A 25920-nucleotide genomic window follows, 5' to 3' on the forward strand; every position below is an offset into this window, starting at 1 on the left:
TATAACCACCTGAAGGTATACCGCTGGATCCTGGGCTAGGCACGGGAGCAATAAAGACTCCGACGCCAAGTTACGGATAACGGTAGCTTTACTGGGGGTAGACAGTTGGTAAAGTTTATGCAGTTCAGCCAGAGCCCAAGGAAGGGACAAGTGATGCAGAGACCTTAAGGGCTTGCTGGGACTTGTAGTAGGACTGGACAATTGAATGCAGATTACGCTGACTTGACAGATGACTTGACTCATAAAGCTGTGACTTTAGCTTACTAGAATGGTGATTGCCCGTCAGTCATTTTTGGCGGAGGAGGCATATGCTTTACTTGCCTCTGTCTCCGAATCTGCCAGTGAGAACGAGGAGGATCCGACTTTTTGTGTTCTTCCTCATCCTCCTCATCATCTAGTACTGATGATGAGCCCCCCAGAGGCCCCCCCCCCCCCTATGATAGTGACCCAGTGGCCGACACTAGTACGGGTGTCCATGCTGCTCGTAATAGGAGTCCAACCCCCAGACAAGTGTACCAGAGCCCCCTTCCGGTGAACCTGTCTGGAGACCCCCAGAGGCTTATCAGCCACAGATTCCTGAGTTTGTTGGTGACTCAGCAATCTGGATTGACACGGCCAGATACAATGAAATAGACTATTTTAGTTATTTTTTTCAGTGACGACTTTGTCAATCTAATGGTGGAGCAAATGAACTTATACGCCCAGCAGTTCATTGCCCACCATGCTGATTCATTTTTGGCTAGGCTCAATGAATGGAATGCCATCAATGCAGACGAAATGAGGACATTTTTGGGGCCTCGTGCTGCATATGGGCCTAGTCAAAAAACCCAGTGTAAGGCAGTACTGGAACGGGGACATCTTCTACCAGACGCCGCTTTACAGTATGGCCATGACACAAAAGCGATTTGAGGCCATTCGGAAATGCCTCCATTAGAATGATAATGTCCCGGTCATAGATCACTTTGGGGCCAAATTTTTGAAGGCCTATGTACCACTCGGGGAGCTCTCGGTCGATGAGTCTCTTACCAGTTTTAAGGGGAGATTCATCTTCCGCCAGTACATTCCCTTGAAGCGGGCGCGGTATAGCGTGAAACTCTACAAACTTGTGAGAATACCTCCGGGTACACTTACAAGTTTAGAGTATATGAGGGATGAGATTCTCGTATTGAACCCCCAGAATGTCCCCCACACTAGGTGTAAGCGGGAAAATTGTTTGGGACCTTGTGCACCCATTGCTGGATAAGGGTTACCACGTGTACGTGGACAACATTTATACCAGCATCCTTCTGTTCACATCCCTTGCCGCCAGATCCACATCCGCTTGTGGGACCATGCGTAAGAACCAGAGAGGCCTCCCACTAAATTTTATCCTATGCCCAAGGGTGAGTCCCGTGCCCCTACCCATGAAAACCTGTTGCTGGTCAGGTATAAGGATAAGAGGGATGTCCTTATGCTGACCACAATTCATGGTAACGGCAGCTCACCTGTCCCTGTGCGAAGTACCACAACAACAGTCCTCAAGCCTGATTGTATTCTGGACTACAATCAGTATATGGGGGGAGTTGATCTCTCTGATCAAGTACTCAAGCCATACATGGCCATGCGGAAAACACGGGTATGGTACAAGAAAGTTGCGGTCTACTTGGTACAGGTTGTCATGTACAACTCTATTGTACTGTCCCAGTACGCTGGCAACACAGGGACATAAGTTCCTAAAGGCCTCCTACCTCCTAAAGGCCTTGATCTTTGGTGACCGGAAAGAGCAGGCCAGAGTTCCCAAGGAACTGGAGTTATAGGTGCCAGAAATATGCAGAATGTGTCACAGGAGGGGGATACGGAAGGACACCACCACTCAGTGTGACATTTGCCCCAATCACCAGGGCCTCTGCATTAAAAACTGCTTCAGGGAGTATCACACTTATTACACTAAATTTTCCCTTTTCATTTTAATTTCCCATAATTTTACCCCAATGTACCAAGTCCATAGTACATTCCAAATTTTAACCCCATAAACCACTAAATTGCCCAAAAAAACTCTAGGGGTATTTTTTCCAAAAATGGGTCACTGAGTCACAAGCATCGGGGACTTTTTTATGTAGCATCAAATACGCAGCGCACTCTCTCCACCTGAGCGGGGTGCGCATTTGAGGCAACAGGTTAGGGAGGGCAACACATCACATTCCCAGAATGATGATTCAGAGCATAGGGTTTGGCGTGGGCATATTTTTTAGTTTTGGCTATGCTCTGGGTCATCATTCTGGGAACATAACCTATTGTGTCATTTTACTAACTTAGTGTACCCCATGTAACGTTCCTTGAGCAGGGGTCCCGCGGTTCTTGCTCCATAGTAGCTCAGTCAATGCTCAAGGCCCCTGACTGCGCTCCTGCTCTTCCGAGACCTAGTGTGCACCCGTAGAGCAGTTTACGTCCTAATATGAGGTATGTCCTTACTCCAAAGAAATGTATTTACAAATTTACAGTGACATTTTCTCCTATTACCACTTGTGAAAATGAAAAATTTAGGGTAACCCCAGCATTTTAGTGTAAAAATCTATTTTTTCCTTTTCACATCCCACTTTAATGAACATTTATAAAACACCTATGGGGTGTTGAGGCTCGCTGTACTGCTTGTTACGTTCCTTGAGGGGTGTAGTTTCCAAAATAGTATGCCACATTTTTTTTGCTGTCCTGGCACCATAGGGGCTTCCTTCATGTGACATGCCCCCCCCCCCCCCCCCCCCAAAAAAAAAAAAAAAAAATTTCAGCAAGATTTTCTTTCCAAAAGCCAAATGTGACTGCTTCTCTTCTGAGCATTGTAGTGTGTGCACATGACATCCACACATGGGGTATTTCCATACTCAGAAGAGATGGGGTTACAAATTTTAAGGAAGAATTATTTTCTCTTATTACCCCTTGTAAAAATGTAACATTTGGGGAAAAAAACTGCATTTTAGTGAAAATGAATAAATAATTTACACATCCAACTTTAACGAAAAGTTGTGAAAGAACTGTAGGTTGTTAAGGCTCACTGTACCCCTTGTTACGTTCCTTGAGGGGTGTAGTTGTAAAAATGCAAAAACTGGGTCTACAAGAACAAGCGAGTGTAAAAAATGAAGATTTAGAATTTTCTCCTTCACTTTGCTGCTATTCCTGTAAAACACCTAAAGGGTTAACACACTGAATGTGTGAATACTTTGAGGGGTGCAGTTTTTATAATGGGGTCATTTATGGGGTATTTCTAATATGAAGCCCTTTAAATCCACTTCAAAACTGAATTGGCCCCTGAAAAATTCTGATTTAGAAAATTTTGTGAAAAATTGGAAAATTGCTGCTGAACTTTAAAGCCCTCTGATGTCTTCCAAAAGTAAAAACATGTAAACTTTATGATGCAAACATAAAGTAGACATATTGTATATGTGAATCAATATATAATTTATTTGAGATGTCCATTTTCCTCATAAGCAAAGAGTTTCAAATAAAAAAAATGCAAAATTTTCAAAATTTTCATAAAATTTTGGAATTTTTAACCAAGAAATGATGCAAGTATCGACGGAAATTTACCACTAACATAAAGTAGAATATATCACGAAAAAACTATCTTAATATCAGAATGAAAAGGAAAAGCATCCCAGAGTTATTAATACTTAAAATGACAGTAGTCAGATATTCAAAAAATGCTCGGGTCCTTAAGGTAAAAATGGTCTGGGTCCTTAAGGGGTTAAAGCAACATTACATTTTATAACACTTTACATGGTAAAACATATTTACAATGGGAAACAAGTGCAGGATGCCTTGGGGACACTGAAGGAGGCTGCCTGACAGGACAACAAAAGCACGGGGTAACCCCTCCCATACTGGGCAACTACACACTCCCCCTCTTAACCCCTTAAGGACTCAGCCTATTTTGGCCTTAAGGACTCAGACAATTTAATTTTTACGTTTTCATTTTTTCCTCCTCGCCTTCTAAAAATCATAACTCTTTTATATTTTCATCCACAGACTAGTATGAGGGCTTGTTTTTTGCGCGACCAGTTGTCCTTAGTAATGACATCACTCATTATATCATAAAATGTATGGCGCAACCAAAAAACACTATTTTTGTGGGGAAATTAAAACGAAAAACGCAATTTTGCTAATTTTGGAAGGTTTTGTTTTCACGCCGTACAATTTATGGTAAAAATGACATGTGTTCTTTATTCTGAGGGTCAATACGATTAAAATGATACCCATTATTATATATTTTTATATTATTGTTGCGCTTAAAAAAAATCAAACTTTTTAACCAAATCAGTACGTTTATAATCCCTTTATTTTGATGACCTCTAACTTTTTTATTTTTCTGTATAAGTGGCGGCATGGGGGCTAATTTTTTGCGCCATGATCTGTACTTTTTTATACCACATTTGCATATAAAAAACTTTTAATACATTTTTTATAATTTTTTTTTAAATAAAATGTATTAAAAAAGTAGGAATTTTGGACTTTTTTTTTTTCGTTCACGCCGTTCACCGTACGGGATCATTAACATTTTATTTTAATAGTTCGGACATTTACGCACGCGGCGATACCAAATATGTCTATAAAAAATGTTTTTTACGCTTTTTGGGGGTACAATTGGAAAAAACGGACGTTTTACTTTTTTATTGGGGGAGGGGATTTTTCACTTTTTTTTACTTTTAAATTTTTTTACATTTTTTTTTACACTTGAATAGTCCCCATAGGGGACTATTCATAGCAATACCATGATTGCTAATACTGATCTGTTCTATGTATAGGACATAGAACAGATCAGTATTATCGGTCATCTCCTGCTTTGGTCTGCTCAATCACAGACCAGAGCAGGAGACGCCGGGAGCCGGACGGAGGAAGGAGAGGGGACCTCCGTCCGGCGTTCTGAATGATCGGATCCCCGCAGCAGCGCTGCGGGCGATCCGATCGTTCATTTAAATCGCGAACTGCCGCAGATGCCGGGATCTGTATTGATCCCGGCACCTGAGGGGTTAATGGCGGACGCCCGCGAGATCGCGGGCGTCGGCCATTGCCGGCGGGTCCCTGGCTGCGATCAGCAGCCGGGATCAGCCGCGAATGACACAGGCATCGCTCCGATGCCCGCGGTTATGCACAGGACGTAAATGTACGTCCTGGTGCGTTAAGTACCACCGCACCAGGACGTACATTTACGTCCTGCGTCCTTAAGGGGTTAAGGACCAAGGACGTACAGGTACGTCCTTGGTCCTGCTCCCGTGATATAATGCGGGGTTACACGGTAACCCCGCATCATATCACGGTGGGCCCGGTGTCATCGTGAAGCCGGGACCCGCCGCTAATAGCACGCAGCGCTGATTGAGGCACCACGCGCTATAAACTCTTCAGCCGCGCGCTCAGAGCTGAGTGGCTAAAAGTGAAAGTAAAAGCTGCCGGTTAACTCAGTGGGCTGTTCGGGATAGCCGCGGCGAAATCGCGGCATCCTGAACAGCTTACAGGACAGCGGGAGGGCCCCTACCTGCCTCCTCGCTGTCCGATCGCCAAATGACTGCTCAGTGTCTGAGATCCAGGCATGAGCAGTCAAGTGGCAGAATCATCGATCACTGGTTTCCTATGAGAAACCAGTGATCAATGATAAAGATCAGTGTGTGCAGTGTTATAGATCCCTATGGGAGCTATAACACTGCAAAAAAAAGTTAAAAAAAATAAGTGAATATAGATCATTTAACCCCTCCCCTATTAAAAGTTTGAATCACCCCCCTTTTCCCATAAAAAAAAAAAAAAAAACACAGTGTAAATAAAAATAAAAAATGTAGGGAGGTAGCTGCAACCGAAAATGTGATTGTATGGAATTCACTGCCAGATGAGTACTCACGCCAAGGTTGTGTAACCCATACAACCTTATTTACATATAGAAGAGGTGTATACCGTATTTATCGGGGTATACCACGCACCGGCCTGTAACATGCACCCTCATTTTACCAAGGATATTTGGGTAAAAAAAGTTTTTTACCCAAATATCCATGGTAAAATGAGGGTGCGTGTGTGCGTGTGTATACCCCGATACACCCCCAGGAAAGGCAGGGGGAGAGAGGCTGTCGCTGCCCGCTTCTCTCCCCCCTGCCTTTCCTGGGGGTCTAGAGCCCTGCTGCCGGCCCTTCTCACCCCCTGGCTATCGGCGCCGCTGCCCGTTCTGTCCCCCTGACTATCGGTGCCGGCGCGGATAGCCAGGGGGAGAGAAGCGGCGCCGACAGCTAGGGGGAGAGAAGGGGCAGCGGCACCCATTGCCGGCGCCGCTGCCCTGTTGCCTCCCCCCATCCCCGGTGGCATAATTACCTGGGTCGGGTCCGCGCTGCTACAGGCCTACGGCGTGCGTCCCCTGCGTCGTTGCTATGCATGATGCATGATGTCATGCGCCGCGCCGTGCAGCGCATAGCAACGACGAAGGGGACGCACGCCGGAGGCCTGCAGCAGCGCGGACCCAGGTAATTATGCCACCGGGGATGGGGGAGGCAACGGGGCTGCGGCGCCGGCAATGGGTGCCGCTGCCCCTTCTCTCCCCCTGGCTATCGGCGCCGGTACCGATAGTCAGGGGGACAGAACGGGCAGCGGCGCCGATAGCCAGGGGGTGAGAAGGGCCGGCAGCAGGGCTCTAGACCCCAGGGAAGGCAGGGGGAGAGAAGCGGGCAGTGACGGCCTCTCTCCCCCTGCCTTTCCTGGGGCGGTATCGGCGTATAACACGCACATAGACTTTAGGCTAAAAATTTTAGCCTAAAAAGTGCGTGTTATACGCCGATAAATACGGTATATGGATATATATACTGATTGCGTATTTTCTCAAATCTGGGCTTATATAGTTAGTTAAATACTAAATAGTTGTAAATAAATAGATTTATGTGTTGGTGGTATAAGGTGAAAGAAAGAAAAGGATGTGATATATATATATATATCCAGGTATATCACCTGAGTATATGTGTATGTAGAAATGTGTATAAATATTAAGTAGAAATTACAATAAGTGATTGGGTGATGTGAGTGGATAGTGTATGGGTGGTAAATGAGTGATTTAGGAGAATTCAATATATTTCAATATTTATTTATAATATAATGACTATCCACCCCTGCAGGGCCCTTGCATAGGGTAGAATAGTACAATTGATAGTAAAATAGTTTAAAAAGTATAACTTTTAATTAAAAATAATTAAAAATAATAATAATGCTTATAAAACTTATACACATATATACATATATATACAGGTGTATATATATATGGAAACCAGCTATTGTTCTCTTTCCAGGATAAAAGGCAATAGTATTGGATAACCTTGCAGTATTATAGTTTGTATCCGGTTTGTGAAGATAGTTTAGTGTTCAATTGTTAGTATCACAATGGTTGTGGTAAAACGTGGATACCAGTATCCTTAAATAAATTGTTTTTATAGCATATATTCCTATGGACGTAGGTGGTATATTGCAATTATGTATCCATATGATGGTGCACAGCACCACTTACCGATCCTCCTAGCGGTAATCCTAGGCACACAGTCAGGCTGGCGCGGCTTGCATCCGGCTCTAGGTTGGTAGATGCCTGTCTGGAGGATAAGCCGCAAAGCAGCTACGTGAGTTCCCGTGATGCCGGACTGGCATGGCTGGCGTCCGGCCGATGGAAACTGTCCGGGCTGAGCGGGTGGTAAAATAGAGGATCAGTGGTGGATGCTGGCAATGGATACTGGTGGTGTCCTCGTGTGCTGATGCGCACGTATTGCAGTGGGCCCCAGTCCTAGGGTCTCCAGCGGTTGCAAATCGTAAAGTGCGTTCCTGGCAAGGTGTCTGTATCAGACTGCTGGTATACGGTGGGTGGGCTAGACGCGTTTCGAGACACGCTTCGGTCTCTTTTTCAATAGCTAAAAATAAACATATATGGTATCACCGCATGTGGAAATGTCCGAATTATAAAAATATATCATTAATTAAACCGCTCGGTCAATGGCGCACGCGCAAAAAAATTCCAAAGTCCAAAATAGTGCATTTTTGGTCACTTTTTATGTCATTTAAAAATGAATAAAAAGTGATCAATAAGGCCTATCAATGCAAAAATGGTACCGTTAAAAACTTAAGATCACGGCGCAAAAAATGAGCCCTCATACCGCCCCATACATGGAAAAATAAAAAAGTTATAGGGGTCAGAAGATGACAATTTTAAACGTATAAATTTTCCTGCATGTAGTTATGATTTTTTCCAGAAGTACGACAAAATCAAACCTATATAAGTAGGGTATCATTTTAATCGTATGGACCTACAGAATAAAGATAAGGTATCATTTTTACCGAAAAATGTACTACGTAGAAACGGAAGCCCCCAAAAGTTACAAAACTGCGTTTTTTTTCAATTTTGTCACACAATGATTTTTTTTCCGTTTCACCGTAGATTTTTGTGCAAAATGACTTACGTCATTACAAAGTAGAATTGGTGGCGCAAAAAATAAGCAATCATATGAATTTTTAGGTGCAAAATTGAAAGAGTTATGATTTTTTAAAGGAGCAAAAAACGAAAATGCGAAAACGGAAAAACCCCCGGTCCTTAAGGGGTTAATTAAAGTCATCCTCGACGCCCAGTCCTGAAGGGCAGAGGACTGAAGTGGCCACTGAGGCCTAGTGACAGTTCCTGGGGCATTTATGCACAATGTCCTTCTCAGGTCTGGATTACGAAACAAGATAAGGATGAGTCCGTGTGGCATGGTGAATGTACATACATGCTCTTTAACCCCTTAAGGACCCGGGGTTTTTCCATTTTTGCATTTTAGTTTTTTCCTCCTTACCTTTAAAAAAGCATAACTCTTTAAATTTTGCACCTAAAAATCCATATGATGGCTTATTTTTTGCGCCACCAATTCTACTTTGTAATGACGTCAGTCGTTTTACCCAAAAATCTACAGCGAAATGGAAAAAAAAATCATTGTGAGACAAAATTGAAAAAAAAATGCCATTTTGTAACTTTTGGGGGCTTCCGGTAAAAATGACACCTTCACTTTAATCTGTAGGTCCATACGATTAAAATGATACCCTACTTATGTAGGTTTGATTTTGTCGTACTTCTGGAAAAAATCATAACTACATGCAGGAAAATGTATACGTTTAAAATTGTCATCTTCTGACCCGTATAACTTTTTTATTTTTCCGCGTATGAGGCGGTATGAGGGCTCATTTTTTGTCCCGTGATCTGAAGTTTTTAGCGGTACCATTTTTTGCATTGATAGGACTTATTGATCGCTTTCTATTCATTTTTTCATGATATAAAAAGTTACCAAAAATGCACTATTTTGCACTTTGGAATTTTTTTGCGCGTACGCCATTAACCGTGCAGTTTAATTAATGATATAATTTTATAAAACGGACATGTCTGCACCCGGCGATACCACATATGTTTATTTAAATTTTTATTTACACAGTTTTTTTTTTATGGGAAAAGGGGGGTTATTCAAACTTTTATTAGGGAAGGTGTTAAATGATCTTTATTCACTTTTTTTTTTGCAATGTTATAGCTCCCATAGGGACCTATAACACTGCACACACTGATCTTTTACATTGTTCACTGGTTTCTCATAAGAAACCACGGATCGATGATTCTGCCGCTTGACTGCTCATGCCTGGATCTCAGGCACTGAGCAGTCATTCGGGATTGGAGAGCATGGAGACAGGTAGGGACCCTCCGGCTGTCATGTAAGCTGTTCGGGATGCCGCGATTTTGCCGCGACGATCCCGAACAGCGCCCTGAGCTAACCGGCATGGTTTTTCTTTCACTTTAGACGCGGCGTTCAACTTTGAACGCCGCGTCTAAAGGGTTAATAGCGCGCGGCACGGCAATCAGTGCTGCGCGCTATTAGCCACGGGTCCCAGCCGTTGTTAGAGGCCCTGCCGAACCCGTGGCCCCGCATTATAGATCGGGAGTGGACTCATGATGTACCAGTACGTCATGGGTCCTTAAGAGGTTAAACATATGGGATTAATTTGAGTTTGTAACTGCTTTTTGAAGACACTCAAGACAACAGAAACATATCAATATACATAGATTCATGGATTGGGCTTCCGGAGGCTATCTACCCAATGCCTTGGCTGCTGGGGCCCCTTGTTTCTCAACTCTTCTCCCCAGAACTCAATATACATTGTCTCCCAGATAGTGTGTAACTTGTGGGTCCTTGGAAACTTCTGCAGCCAGACTTTATCACCCAACTGAAGTGGTTTGGCAGCAGCATGACGGTTATTATCCTCCTGTTGTCTCTGCTGGGCCTCGCCCATCTTCTTGCTGACAATTTCTTTGGCCTCTTGGATTCTTCTTTGGTGGTCAGAGACCCACTCCAGGGAGGCTTGCGGACAGCTGTTGAGCGGGGCTTGGAGCCCAAATGTTCGGTCTTTAGGCAGCTGTCCATGGCGCCCCATCATCAAGTAGAAAGGGTTGTACCCCGTAGAACAGTGGACTGTGTTATTATAGATCTCCAATAGTTCGGGCAGCAGTCGGGGCAACTCTTCTTGTCTTGACACAGAGGCAGCTCGCAACATGTGGATAAAGACTTGGTTGAAGCAGTAGTCCAGAGTTTCTTGTAGGCGTGGAATTGACACAGCTCTTGGAAGAGTTGGGCCTCGAAGGCCATTTCACCGGTCTGTTAGGACAGACTCCGGGACACCCAAAGGGTTTGCACCCAATTGGAGTATCCCATCTGGGTCGCTGTCTTGGCTGTAAGATCTTTGACGGGGACAACGACAACCCATTTAGAGTAGTGATCCACAATGGTGAGAGCATAAGTGTACCTGGACCGGGTAGGAGACCACTTGACATGGTCTAGCGCAACCAACTGGTTAGGCCTTTCACTCAGGATGGAATGGAGGGGTGCTCTTGCGTCCTTGTGCACATTCTTGGTGACATTACAGACAGCACATTCACTGCACCATTTCTCAATGTCGCTCCGCATTCCGATCCAGTAGAATCTTCGTCTGACAATATCTTTGGTCTTGTGGACTCCAAAGTGTCCTGACTGATCATAGTATGCGTTAAGGACCATCGCTGTGTCTCTTTGGGGAACCAGAATCTGATTAAGTCGATCACCAGAAATCGGATCCAAAGAATTTCCGCACAACAGCCCTTTGTGCACAAACAGTCGCTTCCTCTGTTGCCACAGACAATTCAGCTCATAATCACACTTGGGACGGCGTAGATGGGTTGGTACCTTTTTCACCATAAGGTTATCCTTTAACAGATTCCCCATGACTCGACTTTCATCTTGAAGAGTCTTCCAGGTCTTCTTTAACTATCAGGGCGGTCACAACATTCTGGTTCACAAACCGTTGATAAAATGGGGGCATCTCCACGTCCTCCCACACGTCTTCGGCAGGTGGTTCTTCGCGGGGGGTCATCCGAGACAGTACATCAGCATTGACATTCGACTTGCCGCTTCTGTACTTGATGGTAAAACTGTAATTGGCTAATCTTGAAGCCCAACGTTGTTCGATGGCACCCAACTTGGCAGTGTTCAGGTGGGCCAATGTGTTATTATCCATGTAGAGAGTAAATGGCATGGCAGCCAAGTAGTCTTTGAACTTTTCGGTCACAGCCCATACCGGGGCAAAAAGTTCTAACTTGAATGAGCTGTATTTTGCATCGTTCTTCTCTGCTCCTCGCAGGTTAAGACTAGTATAGGCAACTACTCGTTCTTGCCCTTCCTGGACTTGGGACAGGACAGCTCCCAGACCTTCTAAACTGGCATTGGTATATAACCGGAACGGCTGACTGTAGTCTGGATACCCTAGGCTCAGCAGACATTTAAGAGCTCAGAACGTTGTCTCTTGCTCTTCGGCCCATTCAACAGGTAGTTTCCCATTGTAGTTCAATCTGGGCCAAGTGGGGAATGAAGCGACGGTAGTAGCAACTATTACAGCAACTTTTGTGCAGGTGCCGGGGCCGAAAACATGACACTGCCGCTCAGCCTATTGCCGGCCGAGTTGGGACTTCGCTGCTGCCGTCGATTGGCTGAGTGCAGTATGACTCGCCGACCACCGGCAACCAGGAAGAGGATCGCGGCGGAGACCGGAGTGGGTTACTGGAGGCACTGGGGGAGCGAAGGAAGGTATGGATCCATTTATTTTTTTTACTGCCGGCAGTATGGAGGACAATTTTTCTATTCTGGAGTTCTCCTTTCATACGTAAGAATGAAGGAATGATATTGTTGCAATCACTTGTAAGAGCACGGAGCCTGGACAGTGTCTACAGTCAAGTAGTTCAGAGCCATAGGTACTCCCTGTATCTTGCCTCCACACAGCACTATATTGCTCCCCTGAAACAATGTATCTAGGGAAGGTTATGTGCATAATACAGCTTGGGTCTGTACATACAGACCCTCCCTTGTTTTTATATGGGATGGATTATATGAAAACTTTTTGTGCCATTTGGTGCCTTAGTAAAATCCTTAAAGGGGTTATCCGGCCAAAGACATCTTATCCCCTATCCAAAGGAGATTGGACGGAGATTGCTGGGGGTCCCAGAAAGTTTCAATGGAAAGAAAGTAAAAGGATAATTCATCAGGTCTATATCACTAGTTAAAAAGAAAACTGACTAAAGTGTTTATTTTGCCATTATGCAGGTTGCCTCGTAACTAAAATAAAAAACTTAACTTAACTTACATTTCGTCATTCCCTTGGTGCGCCTGGAGTCTCTCTCCCGTCCTCCGGCCTAGTCTTCTTGCTTTTTGTGACCAACACATCACACTGCGCCCAGCTCTTCCTGGTGCCCGGGCCCTTTACATCACACTGTAGCTCATATTAACCTGTCCAAAGTAAATAAAATGCAACACTAGCAATTCCCATTAAGATCTTCACAATGGGGCCTCTGCTTTCCCTGCGTCTTGGAGATGCAGGAACCACATCATCCATTCATTTCTATATGATTGCCAGAGACAATCAAGTGCTGTAGTCGGGTGACAATATCACGGTTCCCTACACAAATTATGACCAGCCGTCAAGTCCCCTCCCATAGACATTAATGGAGGGGGTGTGGCGTGACGTTCATGAACACCGCAGCACCAACCCAGAGATCCCCTGTGATCTGACATGTTAAAAGAATATTCAGGCTTCATACATCTTATCCCCTATACAAAGGATAAGGGATAAGATGTATGATCGCAGGGGTACCTTGATCTCAGCGCAGCCCCTGACATTCTGTGTCGGGCACTGCCTCTCAGACAGGACCCCCTGTTGACGGATAACATGTCTGGGGGCCCAAACTGACATTGTAATAGACCCAGTAATAATGAGAGTGAAAAATAAAGTACTAGCAAAGTGCTAGTATAGTAAGAGACAGGACATCATGGCTGAAGCATATTCCACAATAGCCTTGTATTCTTTGCATCTCTATTTTCATGTATACGTTGATCAGTGGTACTTTTTTCATATCCCACCCATGGTTTTGATAAGCTCTCATGGTGCTCAATGCTGGGATTTTAGAATGCACTCTATCACCCTTAGTCCTGACGTTCATATTTGTTGGTCTGGCAATAATTTGCGTAATTCACCTCTGCTGCACCCACCCACCAACTCTTGTATGTATAACCAAAGCTTCCCATTTTCCCTGACCCCCATCTCTTTTATATACACAATGCATTCGGAAAGTCTACAGACCCTTACATTTTTTCACATTTTGTTTTGTTGCCACTTTGTGCTAAAATAAAAAAATAAAAAAAAGTTTTTCCCATTAGTCTCCACTTAAATGGGTGTCAGATCCAAAAACTTTTTATAAATTGTTACTACAGATGAGTGAATTTTTAAAAAATTCTATTCGGCCGATTCGCCGAATTTTCTGGCCTACAGAGAGCCTCAATAGGGGTGAAGAACACTTTGTTTGTTCTACACCCTAGGGAAGTTAAATAATACTGTTATTCAGTATGACATGCAAATTACAGGCATCACTTTTAGAATCACTGCAGAGCGGCACAATGACAGAGCCTGGTGGTGGCATCAGTATGAGGAGACCATATAATGGCTGAATGACACAGCGTGGAGGTATTGGCAGCATGAGGAGAACATATTGTGGCTGAATGACACAGAGTGGAGGTGTTGGCAGCATGAGGAGACCATATAGGGGCTGAATGACACAGCGTGGAGGTGTTGGCAGCATGAGGAGCCCATATAGTGACTGAATGACACAGCGTGGAGGTGTTGGGAGTATGAGGAGACCATATAGTTGCTGAATGACACAGTATGGAGGTGTTGGCAGCATGAGGAGACCATATAGTGTCTGAATGGCACAGCCTGGAGTTGGCAGCAGCATGAGTAGACACTAGGGCTTCACAATCCCTAAGATTAAAAGATGAATTTTGAAATTTAAATTGAAGATTTATGGTAGCTAGTGGTACCATACATTTTTTTTAGGCCCAGCAGCATCAGTAAACCATATATTGGCTGAATGACACAGCCTGGAGGTGGCTGAGGCATAAGTAGACCATATAATGGCTGAATGACAAAGCCTGGAGTTGTCTGAAGCATTAGGAGACCATATAGTGTCTGAATGGCACAGCCTGGAGTTGGCAGAAGCATGAGGAGACCATTGAAATTTAAGATTTTTAAATAGAAATGTAAGATTTTTTAATTGAAATTGAGGATTTTTAAATTGAAATTGAGGATTTTGAAATTTAAATTTTAACTTCCATGTGTCCCAGGCCCCGGCGTGTGTACAAAGGACCAAATATTACAAGGAGTAACATGGCAGCACAATGATAGAGCCTGGAGGTGGCATCAGTATAATGAGGCCATATAGTGGCTGAATGACTGCCTGGAGTTTGTGGCAGCATGGGGAGACCATATAGTTTCTGAATGGCACAGCCTGGAGTTGGCTGAAGCATGAGGAGACCATATAGTGTCTGAATGGCACAGCCTGGAGGTGGCTGAAGCATGAGGAGACCATATAGTGGCTGAATGGCACAACCTGGATGTGGCTGAAGCATGAGGAGTCCATATAGTGTCTGAATGGCACAGCCTGGAGGTGGCTGAAGCATGAGGAGACAATTAAGTGGCTGAATGGCACAGCCTGGAGTTGGCTGAAGCATGAGAAGAGACCATATAGTGGCTGAATGAGACAGCCTGGAGGTGACAGCAGCAGCATCAGGAGTCCTGAAAGTGACCTGGTGACAGAGTGGTGTGGTGGGTGGCAATACCAGTACCCGATGACGAAGGTGGATGAAAAAAGGTCTGGTGCGGAGGAATGTTTGTAACTGGGAGCAGCGCCTTAAATCTGTTTGGCACTATCCATATTTGTGAAGTGTTGGTATGGCACCATGGTCAATCTTCTCTCATGCATCAGGCACTGGTGGTTGGAAATCCTGGCTTATCCATGCCTGCTTCATCTTCACAAAGGTCAGTCTCTCCACATTTTTCATGGACAGACGAGTTCTCCTTGGGGTGACTTTGGCCCCGCCGCACTAAACACCCGCTCTGATGGCACACTACTGGCCAGGCAGGACAGCTTTTCCAGGGCAAACTCTGCTAGTTGCGGCCACAAATCAAGTTTGGATGCCCAGAAGTCCAGCGGATCTTCAAGGTGTGTTGGCGTGGGCATGTCAAGGTATGCCACCACCTGCTGGTTCAGGTCCTGCTCCAGGTGTACCTGCTGCTGATGAGTTGCTTCACTATGAGGGTGAAGAAAGCTACTCATCAGTGACTGTAGACTAAGGCTGCTTCTGCTGATGGAGCTGGTACTGCTCCTGCCACCCCACCACTCCCCAGCAGCCATGGCAGTGGAAGGTGAGAGCAGGGGGCCCCTGATTCAGACCTGCGAGAGGATGGATGATGGCGCCGATACCCATCGGCCAACTGACTACATAGGATGCCTCTGTAGTAGGTCACTTTGTCCTCCCTCTCATTGGGTGTAAAAAAGGCCCCTATTTTGTGGCGGTAGCGAGGGTCCAATAAGGTGGAGATCCATAGGTCATCCCGCTGCCGAATGGTGACAATTCGGCTGTCACTACGCAAGCAAGGGAGCATGCATTGTGCCATTTGTGCAAGTGACTTGGAGGGTGTCCCTTACTCCATCTCCACTGCATACTGCCGCGATGTGTCTGAGTCCTCTGTCTCACCTTACTCATAACCCTCTAGCTCCTATGGCTTCTCCTGCTCCTCTTCTCCAGTCAGATTACTAAAAAACTGCCCATTTGGCAAAACCTAAACTGTGCTCCACTGTGCCCCTCCCCCTCCAGTTCAGCCCCAACAGGGCTCATGTGGCCATGAGATTTAGGCGCCATGTCTCCAGTGCCCTGACCAGCCATTGTTTCCAACATTTGTTGTAAGAAATTAAGAAGTGGAATGATGTTGTTCATCCCGTAATCCTGGTGACTTACAAATAATGTGGATTCCTCAAAGGGCCTGAGCAAATGGCAGGTGTCACGTATGAGCTGCCACTGGTTCACATTGAAGTTACACAGGGGAGTACCCCTATTCGCTTGGATAATCAGGAAATCGGTGATGGCTTTTCTCTGTTCGTACAGTCGGTCCAACATATGGGGGGTGGAATTCCAACTTGTGGCAATGTGCTTTGCGGTGTACGAATGGCTGAAGTGCATGCAATGTTTCCTTACCATTGTTAGTATGTCTTGCAAATGGGGGAACACTTCAAGAACTGCTTCACAACCAGATTGAACTTGTGTGCCATGCAGGGCTCATGGCTCAGCCTTCCCAGTCACAGCGCATGCAAGATGTTCTTTCCGGTTTCGGTCACCATGGTTCCCATTTCCAGTTTTCGTGGAGTAAGCCATGCTCCGATTTCTTTATGAATGACTTTTAGCAGTTCCTCCCCTGTGTGACTCTGTTCGTCAAGGCAAACCATGTGGAGAACAGCGTGACACCGCCGTTCTCTGCACACATGGTATGCTGAAGGGCTACTGAGACTTGTCTGGGCAGTGGAGGCTGAAAACACGGTGGAGGATGAGGAGGCAGAGTCGCACACTGTCACAGGACCACCGGCCTGAGAGCGTATATGAGGTAGCAGCGTGACCTGTCCAAGTTGGTGTTGTGGCTGTGTAGGAACCACATTCACCCAGTGAGCCGTAAAGGACATGTATTGTCCCTGACTATAGTTACAGCTCCTGACGTCATCTCTGCCATGCACTTTGGTATACACCGACAGGCTCAAGGACTGGCCCACCTTCTCTTCCACAAAATTGTGCAGGGCTGGTACTGCCTTCTTCGCAAAGAAATGAGGGCTTGGCACTCTCCACCTTGGCTCAACACAACCCATCAGTTCTCTGAAAGGTGGAGAGTCCACCTGTTGAAAAGGGAGGGACTGTAGCACCAGCAACTTGGACAGGAGCACATTCAGCTTCTGCGCCATTGGATGAGTGGGCGCATACTGTTGTCTCTTGGACGTGGCTTCGCTGATGGATTGCTGGCAGAATGGCTGACTAAAAGTTGGAGGAGCAGGAGCATCTAGAGCAGCAGACGGAGGGTATGATACACAGCTCCCTTCGGCTGAGGTGGTGGAGCCTTGGCTGGCTGAAACAGGGAGCGGTGGGACACTGGGTGATGCAGCAGGCTGGACCACTACATTGGAGCCACGGTTCTCCCAGGCCACTTTATGGTGGCAAAGCATATGTTGACGCAGGGCCGTGGTGCCAACATTGGGACCCTGGCCACGCTTCATCTTCTGCCAACATATCATGCATGTGGCTATGCTTGATGAAAAACTGCCACACCGCCGAGTAGCTTATTTTCCCACCAATAGTCTGCATTAAATGACTGCTACTGCCGCTGTCTCCAGGAACCCCTGTTCCACTACCTCCAGGGAAGGTAGGCTGCAGCGAAGCAGGTGGTCTCCCCCGGGCACATTTGACTCCAGAATTTCCACTTCTGCCACCATGCTGACTGCTAACCATGCTACCACCTTGCTGGCTCAGCTGCTGCCTCACGGGCAACATGCAACTCTCTTCTCCTGATGATGAGGAAGCCCCTTCTGCACCCGGCTCCCAATTGCGATCGGCTTCTTCATCATCAACAAGTGTCTGCACGTCACTGATGTCCTCCTCAGGTTCCTCAACAGTGTCTGCTTAAGGACCCTGAATCCTGGCAACACCGCCTTCCACTTCACTCTCCTCATCACTACTTGCCTGCCTAGCGGGGGAAGCGGCAAATGTCCCCTCCACTTCTTGGCTAGGCAGTAGCTGCTGACTGTCCTCTATTAGATCATCCTCACTGAATAGTGGAGCTGAACCCACAGCATAAGATACTTCTTTAGGGGAGGGAACAGCATAGGAAAGAGGTAATGGGAGGACAGGGACTGCTCCTGGGCCATGCCAGCTTAGGGTTGTGTCTGAGGAACCCACCAACTGTTGACTGGGGGTATCAGATGTCACTTGTGATGAAGTGGATGACCGTGTTAACCAATCGGCAGATGGGTTGCTGGTTGAGACACGACCGCTAGCTGATACCGGGAGCTCAGGCCTCTCACTGCGACTCCTGTTGCCACTCGCCCCTAGTCTGCTGCGATCTCTGCCTGATGAATTTAGGCCTCTGCCACTCCTCTGTGCACGTCCTGTCACTTCTCTGCCTGACATAGTGCGTATATGAGGGGAGTGCAATATGTTTCCCTACGCTTAAAACAGTATTTGTCTAGAACAGCAGCAGGTGTGTAGTTTTGACTGTCCTTTCCCATTATCTAGGCCCTTGACAGATTAACAGGTACAAAATGGTACACTACTTAAATGTAGGAATGTGGTATGCACTTATGAGGGCAGAAAAATGCGCAACAGTACACTTAAAAAATTATCTGAGTAAAAACACCAGCCGTTGAGTACTTTTGCCTGGACTTTCACAGTATCTAGGACCTTGACAGGTTAACAGGTACAAAATAGTACACTACTTAAATGTAGGTATGTGGAATGCACTTATGAGGGAAGAAAAATGCGCTACAGTACACTTAAAAAAAGTATCCAAGTAAAACACCATCCAGTGAGTACTTTTGCCTGGACTTTCAAAGTATCTAGGCCCTTGAAAGATTAACAGGTACAAAATATTACACTACTTAGATGTACGTATATGGTATGCTTTTATGAGGGCAGAAAAATGCGCTACAGTACACTTAAAAAAGTATCTGAGTAAAAACACCAACCAGTGAGTACTTTTACCTGGACTTTCACAGTATCTAGGCCCTTGACAGATTAACAGGTTTAACATAGTACACTACTTAGATGTAGGTATGTAGTACGCACTTATGAGGGCAGAAAAATGCACCACAGTACGCTTAATAAATGTATTTTAGTAAAACACCAGCCAGTGATTATTTTTCCGGGACTTTCGCAGTATTTAGGCCCTTGACAGATTGACAGGTACAAAATAGCACCCTACTTAGATGTACGTATGTGGTGTGCACTTATGAGGGCAGAAAAATGCGGTACAGTACACTCAAAAAAACACCAGCAGTACACAACAGTGCTGCAGCACAAAAAAGCTGTGTACTAAACACAAAATTGCACTCTGTCAAAGACTATTAGGAATGGACTGCTGGGTATTGTACTATCTATAGACCAGTATAACCAGCAGATGATTTGTTGTGGAACAAAGACACAGAATTGCGCTGAAAAATTATTCCAGTCTCCTCTGCTAAGGTTTATGAAGTTGAGGCAGCTTGTTGAAATGTATGAGGCAACACACAGCTATCTGCCCCTCTCTGTAATACTGTGCCGAAGAAAGTGACTGGGAGGTTAATGACTGCAGTAAAAATCGTTTTCAGTGAAAAAAAACACTGCTCTCTGTCCACCAAAACGCTGATGTGACTAGGATGTGAAACGCTGCTGGAATGAGCTTTTCTGTGTAACACACACTCCTTCCCCTGAGAGGATTTCTAACACTGTGAGCTAATAAAAAGAGGTATTTTATAATAAATATAGGTGATATAGGCATAAAGATTAGATGTACATGGTCAGGATTAGGTACTGAGTAACATTTTTTAATTTAATTTTTTATTTTTTTTTGGTATCTGGATATTGGAAGTAAATTGTGCATTGGGAGTAAATGTACGTCCTGGTGCGATGGTGCATCATGCAAGGCAGGTCCCGGCTTCTATCAGCAGCCAGGGACCTGTTGGTAATGGCGGACATCAGCTGATTAGTACAGGTCCTCTGCGGCAATGCCGCACTTGTAATGGATGATCAGCTCACCCGTGCCTACCGCAGGGATCTGATTATCAAAGATGGTGGACAACTGCTCTGACCGTCATCCAGGGGTCTTCTTCTCTGGTCTGACATGGAGCAGACCATAGAAGGAGATCGCCAATAATACAGTGCTATGCATATTAAAATGGCCTCTTTTAAATTTTAATAAACACATTTGGTATCGGCTAGGGCTGCACGATATGGGGAAAATGTGCGATTGCTATTATGGGCCTAAATATTGCAATTTCGATATGCAATGCGATATAATAAATAAATGGTGAAATACCGCCATTTCATTTCCAATCTCTTCCATTTTTCCATTTTACAATTATCCACACATTTTATGCCCACGGCCAATTTCACATCTCCCCATTTAATTTCTATCTTATTCTCACATTCTCATCTCATGGTCACATCTTCCCCCATCACATTTTCCCCCGATGTCCCATTCACCTCCCCCAACCAGTCACATTACCCCCCCCCGTCACTTTCCCCCCCATGTCACATTCCCCCGTCACATTCTTCCCCCTTGTCACATTCCCCCCCTGTCACAATCTTCCTTCCATGTCACATTCCCCCCCTTGTCACATTCTCCCCCCTGTCACAATCTTCCTTCCATGTCACATTCCCCCCTTGTCACATTCCCCCCTTGTCACATTTCCCCCTTGTCACATTCCTCTTGTCACATTCTCCCCCCCTGTCACAATCTTCCTTCGATGTCACATTCCCTCCCTTGTCACATTATCCCCCCCTGTCACATTTCCCCCCCCCCCCCGTCACAACATATGGCCCATAGAATAAAGATAGCAGGTCAGATTTACCGTATTTTGATCCTTAAAAAACATTATTGCCCCACAAAATTTGCACAATTTTATATATATATATTTTTTTTAATTTTGCCTTACATATATTTTTTTCTGGCTCTGTAATACATTATATGATTTAAAAAAAAAAGTGCGCCCATGAAAAGTACAACTTGTCCCACAAAAATAGAAGCTCTAATACAACTTGGTCAGTGTTAAATAAAAAAGTTATGGGTCTTAGAATATGAAAAGCAAAAAAATGTGAGACAAAAAAAATTATGGCTGGTTCATGATGGGATTGATACCATATAACAGATTTATAGAAATTTTTGCAAATTTGTTAAAAAAGAAAAACAAAATTTTCGCATGGACATCAGTGTTTAGACCCTTTGCTAGGGCACTTGAACTTGAGTTCAGCCTCCCATTTCTCTTCATCATCACTGGTAGATCCAAAACAAAAAAGAGAACCTGGATTTGTGGCTTAAGAGAAAACGGTTCCAGTCCTTAGCAGTCCAGGTTCCTTGTTTACAACACTATTGGAACTCATGATTCTATCTGGTGGACTTTTTTTAATCAATCCGAATGGTGCTTTGAACAAGAAAAATGGACTTCTATAGACTGGAACCATGTTTTCTTTAGCAATGGTCAGGTTTCAGCATGGAGGCCTCATGGTCAGCACTTTATTCCTGTCTTTGTTGTGGACTCCGAGCATTTCTGCTTCTAGAGACTCCACTAGCCAGTTAAGAGCCATTTTTGCTACTACTTAATTGTTACTACCAGTTAACCAGCGCCTGTTTCTGAGACCCTCTGGCTCGAGCAGACCGTTCCCCAGAGACATAGCCTTAAAGGGTGATATGGATATGCATACTTTCTGTACACTCAGGGTGAGCCGCTTATTTATAGAACCTTCATCGCGCAACCCCTGTGTGGGATATCTTCATATTTTGGTTAACACACAAGGTGCCATCCTCCGGTCTTTCTCTTTTTTTTTTCTCCAGATTTACACGCAGTATATGGGCAGCCAGAGAATAGGCATCAATTTTAGAAGGCTGGATAACCTCAAATAGAGTGCCCTATAAGTATAATTTAAAGGGGTTATCCAGGAATAGAAAAAAGAGCTACTTCCTATCAAAAATCTCTCCCTGTCTGTCTCCAGGTTGGGTGTGGTTCTGCAGCTCAGTTCCATTGAAGTTAATGGAGCCAAGTTGTAAAACCATACCCAACCAGGAGACAGACATGGTGCTGTTTTTGAAAGAAATTCGCTCTGTTTTTCTATTCCTGGATAGCACCTTTTTAGAAGACAAGGCCCTCTGAAAAAGTAATGCAGTAACATTATTTGTTTCCATTTTGATCCATCTGTCCTATTTAACTGTAGCCCAGTATACAATATTTGCTGTTTATCCCAGTTTGTACTGGACACTTGGGTTTGCCTTTACATATGCTTTACGGTACTCCATTTTTTTCTCTTAGTCAGTCTCCAAAACTCCTCCAACTCTCCATTCTCCAGCCCCTTGTTATACTGTGATACAGCGGTTGACAAGCCGTCTATAGTATAATGCTACTTACGGTGCAGCTGGGAGACTTCTGATGAATAACCTCAATGTTTTCTTTTAAGTAATATAATTATTTCAGTTCAGATTCCTGATCTGACTGTTCCCGTTAAACTGGCATGATAAAAGGACATTCATTGCAGACCATTAATTGCCTCACACTCCCATGTATAATCTGAATGAGCAAAAGGTGATAATTTGTAGGTTAAGATGTGTTAAGTAGTTGAAATTCAGTCTATTTAACTTAATTAAGTCGTCTAATGAAAATGTCTCTTTGGTGATTAGGCTGAAGTCACCTTTTGGTCTGAACATTTGTTTTAAGGATGCGAAAGAGAAACCATAGGTCAATACATACAGACAATTGACTATTCACTGAATGTTTGATATGGGATTTGCTTGGCTTGCCTTGTGATACTTGCCATGTGTTCATACTTTGTCTTCTATGTGGTAAGTTGGATACATTGTAAAGCAGAAAAAAACTGCATGAATGTGAATGAGATTTTTTTAATTTCCATCTGCATGACACTTTTTTCAGATTTTTTCCCCCCAATATATTTCAATAAAGTTTTAACGCAGCACTGATCATTGCAAACACTGATTCTACAATCTTTAGGAAACAATTCATTGTTGGTTTTGGTGCAACTCATGACCACACTACAATAAAAAATTGTAAACATGGCCTTAAAGGGAATGTGGCGTCAGAAAATGACCTATCGTTTAAATAAGGTTTTTATGGTAAAAATAAAGTTTTGGTCGGCACTACAGTGTCCAAACCTGCCAGTGATGGAAGTTATGTGTGTCAAGTCATGCACACCGAGGATGCTCAGGCACCAGAGATGAATGGTGTAATAGATTTCAAAAGTCATATTTAAAGAGTATCTGTCACCAAATAAACTTTTCTAAACTAACAGGCTATGTTCCTCAACTACTCCTAACACCCCTCCCACCGTAATTTTTTTTTTTTTTAAAGTGGGCTTTTTTCTAGCAGGCATGACATGCCTGAAGCCTGCTTGGGGACCATTTCTGCCCTCACTTCTTTGCAGCACTGTGATGAATAGAAGACCTCAAGCTCTGTGCAGCTTTCAGTCTGTGCAGCTCTCAGTGAGGCTCTGTACAGCTTTCAGTGAGTCTCTATTCATTTTTCAGTGATGCTCTGTGCAACTTTTAGTCTGTGCAGCTTTCAATGAGGCTCTGTGCAGAGAAGCACTTCCTGAGTTTGGTCTCCTGCCAGGCCAGGAGAAGACCAAACTCACTGTATTAATTGTGGCAGGGACCAGAACAGTGCCACCTAGTGGCCATTTGTTCTATTACATTTTGAACATATTTATGTTGATAACTTTAAAGCAAGTGAATGGGAAAGTGTCTGCTAATTACACAAGAAACACTATATTAAAAGTTTTATTTGGTGCCAGGTACTGCGACACTCACCCAGTTTTTGTGCAGGAACAACCTAGACTTTAGTAGTTTTCCCTTGAAGGAAGTGACAAAAAAGCAGCTCCAAGTAGCTCACAGCAGTGGCGGCAGGCCGCTTCCCGGTCAAGCATAAAGTGGTTGGTGACATCACAGTTGTGGACTGTGACATCCCAAAACACCATTGTGACATCAAAATTTTGGAATGTGATATCACAATGCCCCTATTGTGACACACAGCTCTATAATGACATTATAATTTTGGATTGTGACATAACAATGCTCTACTATGACATCCACATTTTAGATTATGAGCTCACAATTTTGTAATATCACAATTTAGTTTTTTGACATTACATCGCCCCATTATGACATCACAATTTTGGATTGCAACATCGCAGTGCCCCATTATGACATCACTATTTTGGATTGATATCACAATGCCCCATTGTGTTATCAAAGTGCCCTATTATGACATCACAGTTTTAGATTCTGACATCACAGTGCCCCATTGTGACCCACAATTTTGGATTGTGACATCACAATGCCCTATTGTAACATCACAATACCCCATTGTGACCCCCAAATTTGGATTCTAACATCACAATTTCAAATTGTGACATCACAAAGCCACATTTTAAGTAGATCACTCACTCACTCTCCAACATAGTGATGATCAACTACCCTGGAGGTCGAGTGCTTTGTAATCTTATTCTATCTACTTATGAACTGTTTATAATTATCTGGACGTCTTAGCACCCCCTATTTGCCACCAAGTGTACATCACTTAGCTCCGTAATGAATAGGTTATACAAACACTCATATAAGAGATTTCTTGCAACTTCCAAAGAAAGATCAGAAATAAGTGGGTATAGAGATGACAGAAGAAAGTTGGAGAAAATGTTTATGTAATATCCAATCAGCTTGAATTAACACCTAGGATAATCAAGCTAAGAATTTTTATATATTATTTTATTCTCCTCTTTAAGGGGTACTCCGCCAAAATACATCTTATCCCCTATCCAAAGGATAGTGGATAGGATGTCTGATCATGGGGGTCTCACCGCTGGTGACCCCTGTGATCTCCGGCATGGCACACCAGTCATCTGTGTAGTCAGCTCTATGGGAGGAGGTGTGATGGCTACATATTAGCCATTATATTATGTTTCACTAACGTGGAAGCTCCAAGCTTCTGTTTTCTGGACACCGCTGCTACTAGCCCAGAGAACGCGGGGGTCCCCAGCAGTGAGATCCCCCGATTGAACATCCTATCCCTTATCCTTTTGGATAGGGGATAATATGTTTTTCGGTGGAGTATCCCTTTAAGCTATACAAGATTGGTGGTAGAATGAAATAATATTGCCCAAAATGTGAGGAAACAGGGCCAGATTTTGTTATGGTAGAAGCCATTAAAGCGAAACCTCAGGTGCTGGAGGCTTAAGTACCATACCTTCCACTTGGTACTGATTGTTTGACAATCTTTCCTTTCTTGGATTCTTTGTGTTTTTTTGCCATTAGACCTTATTTATTCAGCACTATATGCACTTTGCATCTTTGAATGTGGGGCATTACTAGGGTTGCCCATTTTATGGGGGTATAAAACCTAGGTAGAGGAAAAGTTGCTGAGTTGCCCATAGCAACCAATCACATCACTTCTTTCATTTTTAACAAGGCCTCTGCAAAATGAAAGAAGCAATCTGATTGGTTGCTATGGGCAACTGGGCAACTTTTCCTCTGCAAAGTTATAAACAAAGCTACAGATATTAATGTAAACTTGGCACTAGTACTAAGGGATGTGAATGGTCAGGAGTAGGGGTCAGGTCCTGGGAAAAAAAAGTGCAGGAACTCACCCAAGATTTCCACTCAAGGGCTGGTCCTGTAGGACTCCTGCTAATGGGAAGTGTGTTCCTGCTGTGGAAAAAGGGCAGGAACTCAGTTCCCACACATTCCTGCAGGACTTGAGCCCTGGTCAGGAGTAAAGTGAAATGCTAA

General features: G+C 44.3%; 1 protein-coding gene across 2 annotated transcripts in view; it reads right to left on the reverse strand.

Moving 5' to 3' along the window:
* DNAJC24 (DnaJ heat shock protein family (Hsp40) member C24) overlaps positions 1 to 25512 on the reverse strand; it is an 84385-nt gene extending 58873 nt beyond the window's left edge. The window contains exon 1 of one of the 2 annotated variants that reach the window (XM_056526658.1): positions 25374 to 25512. The gene's annotated coding sequence lies outside the window, so the exon portion shown is untranslated. The remainder of the gene's footprint in view (positions 1 to 25373) is intronic. The other variant, XM_056526659.1, reaches the window with a different exon arrangement.
* Positions 25513 to 25920: the final 408 nt, after the last annotated feature.

This window comes from Hyla sarda, chromosome 6, assembly GCF_029499605.1.
Source record: "Hyla sarda isolate aHylSar1 chromosome 6, aHylSar1.hap1, whole genome shotgun sequence".
Lineage (NCBI taxonomy): Eukaryota > Metazoa > Chordata > Amphibia > Anura > Hylidae > Hyla > Hyla sarda.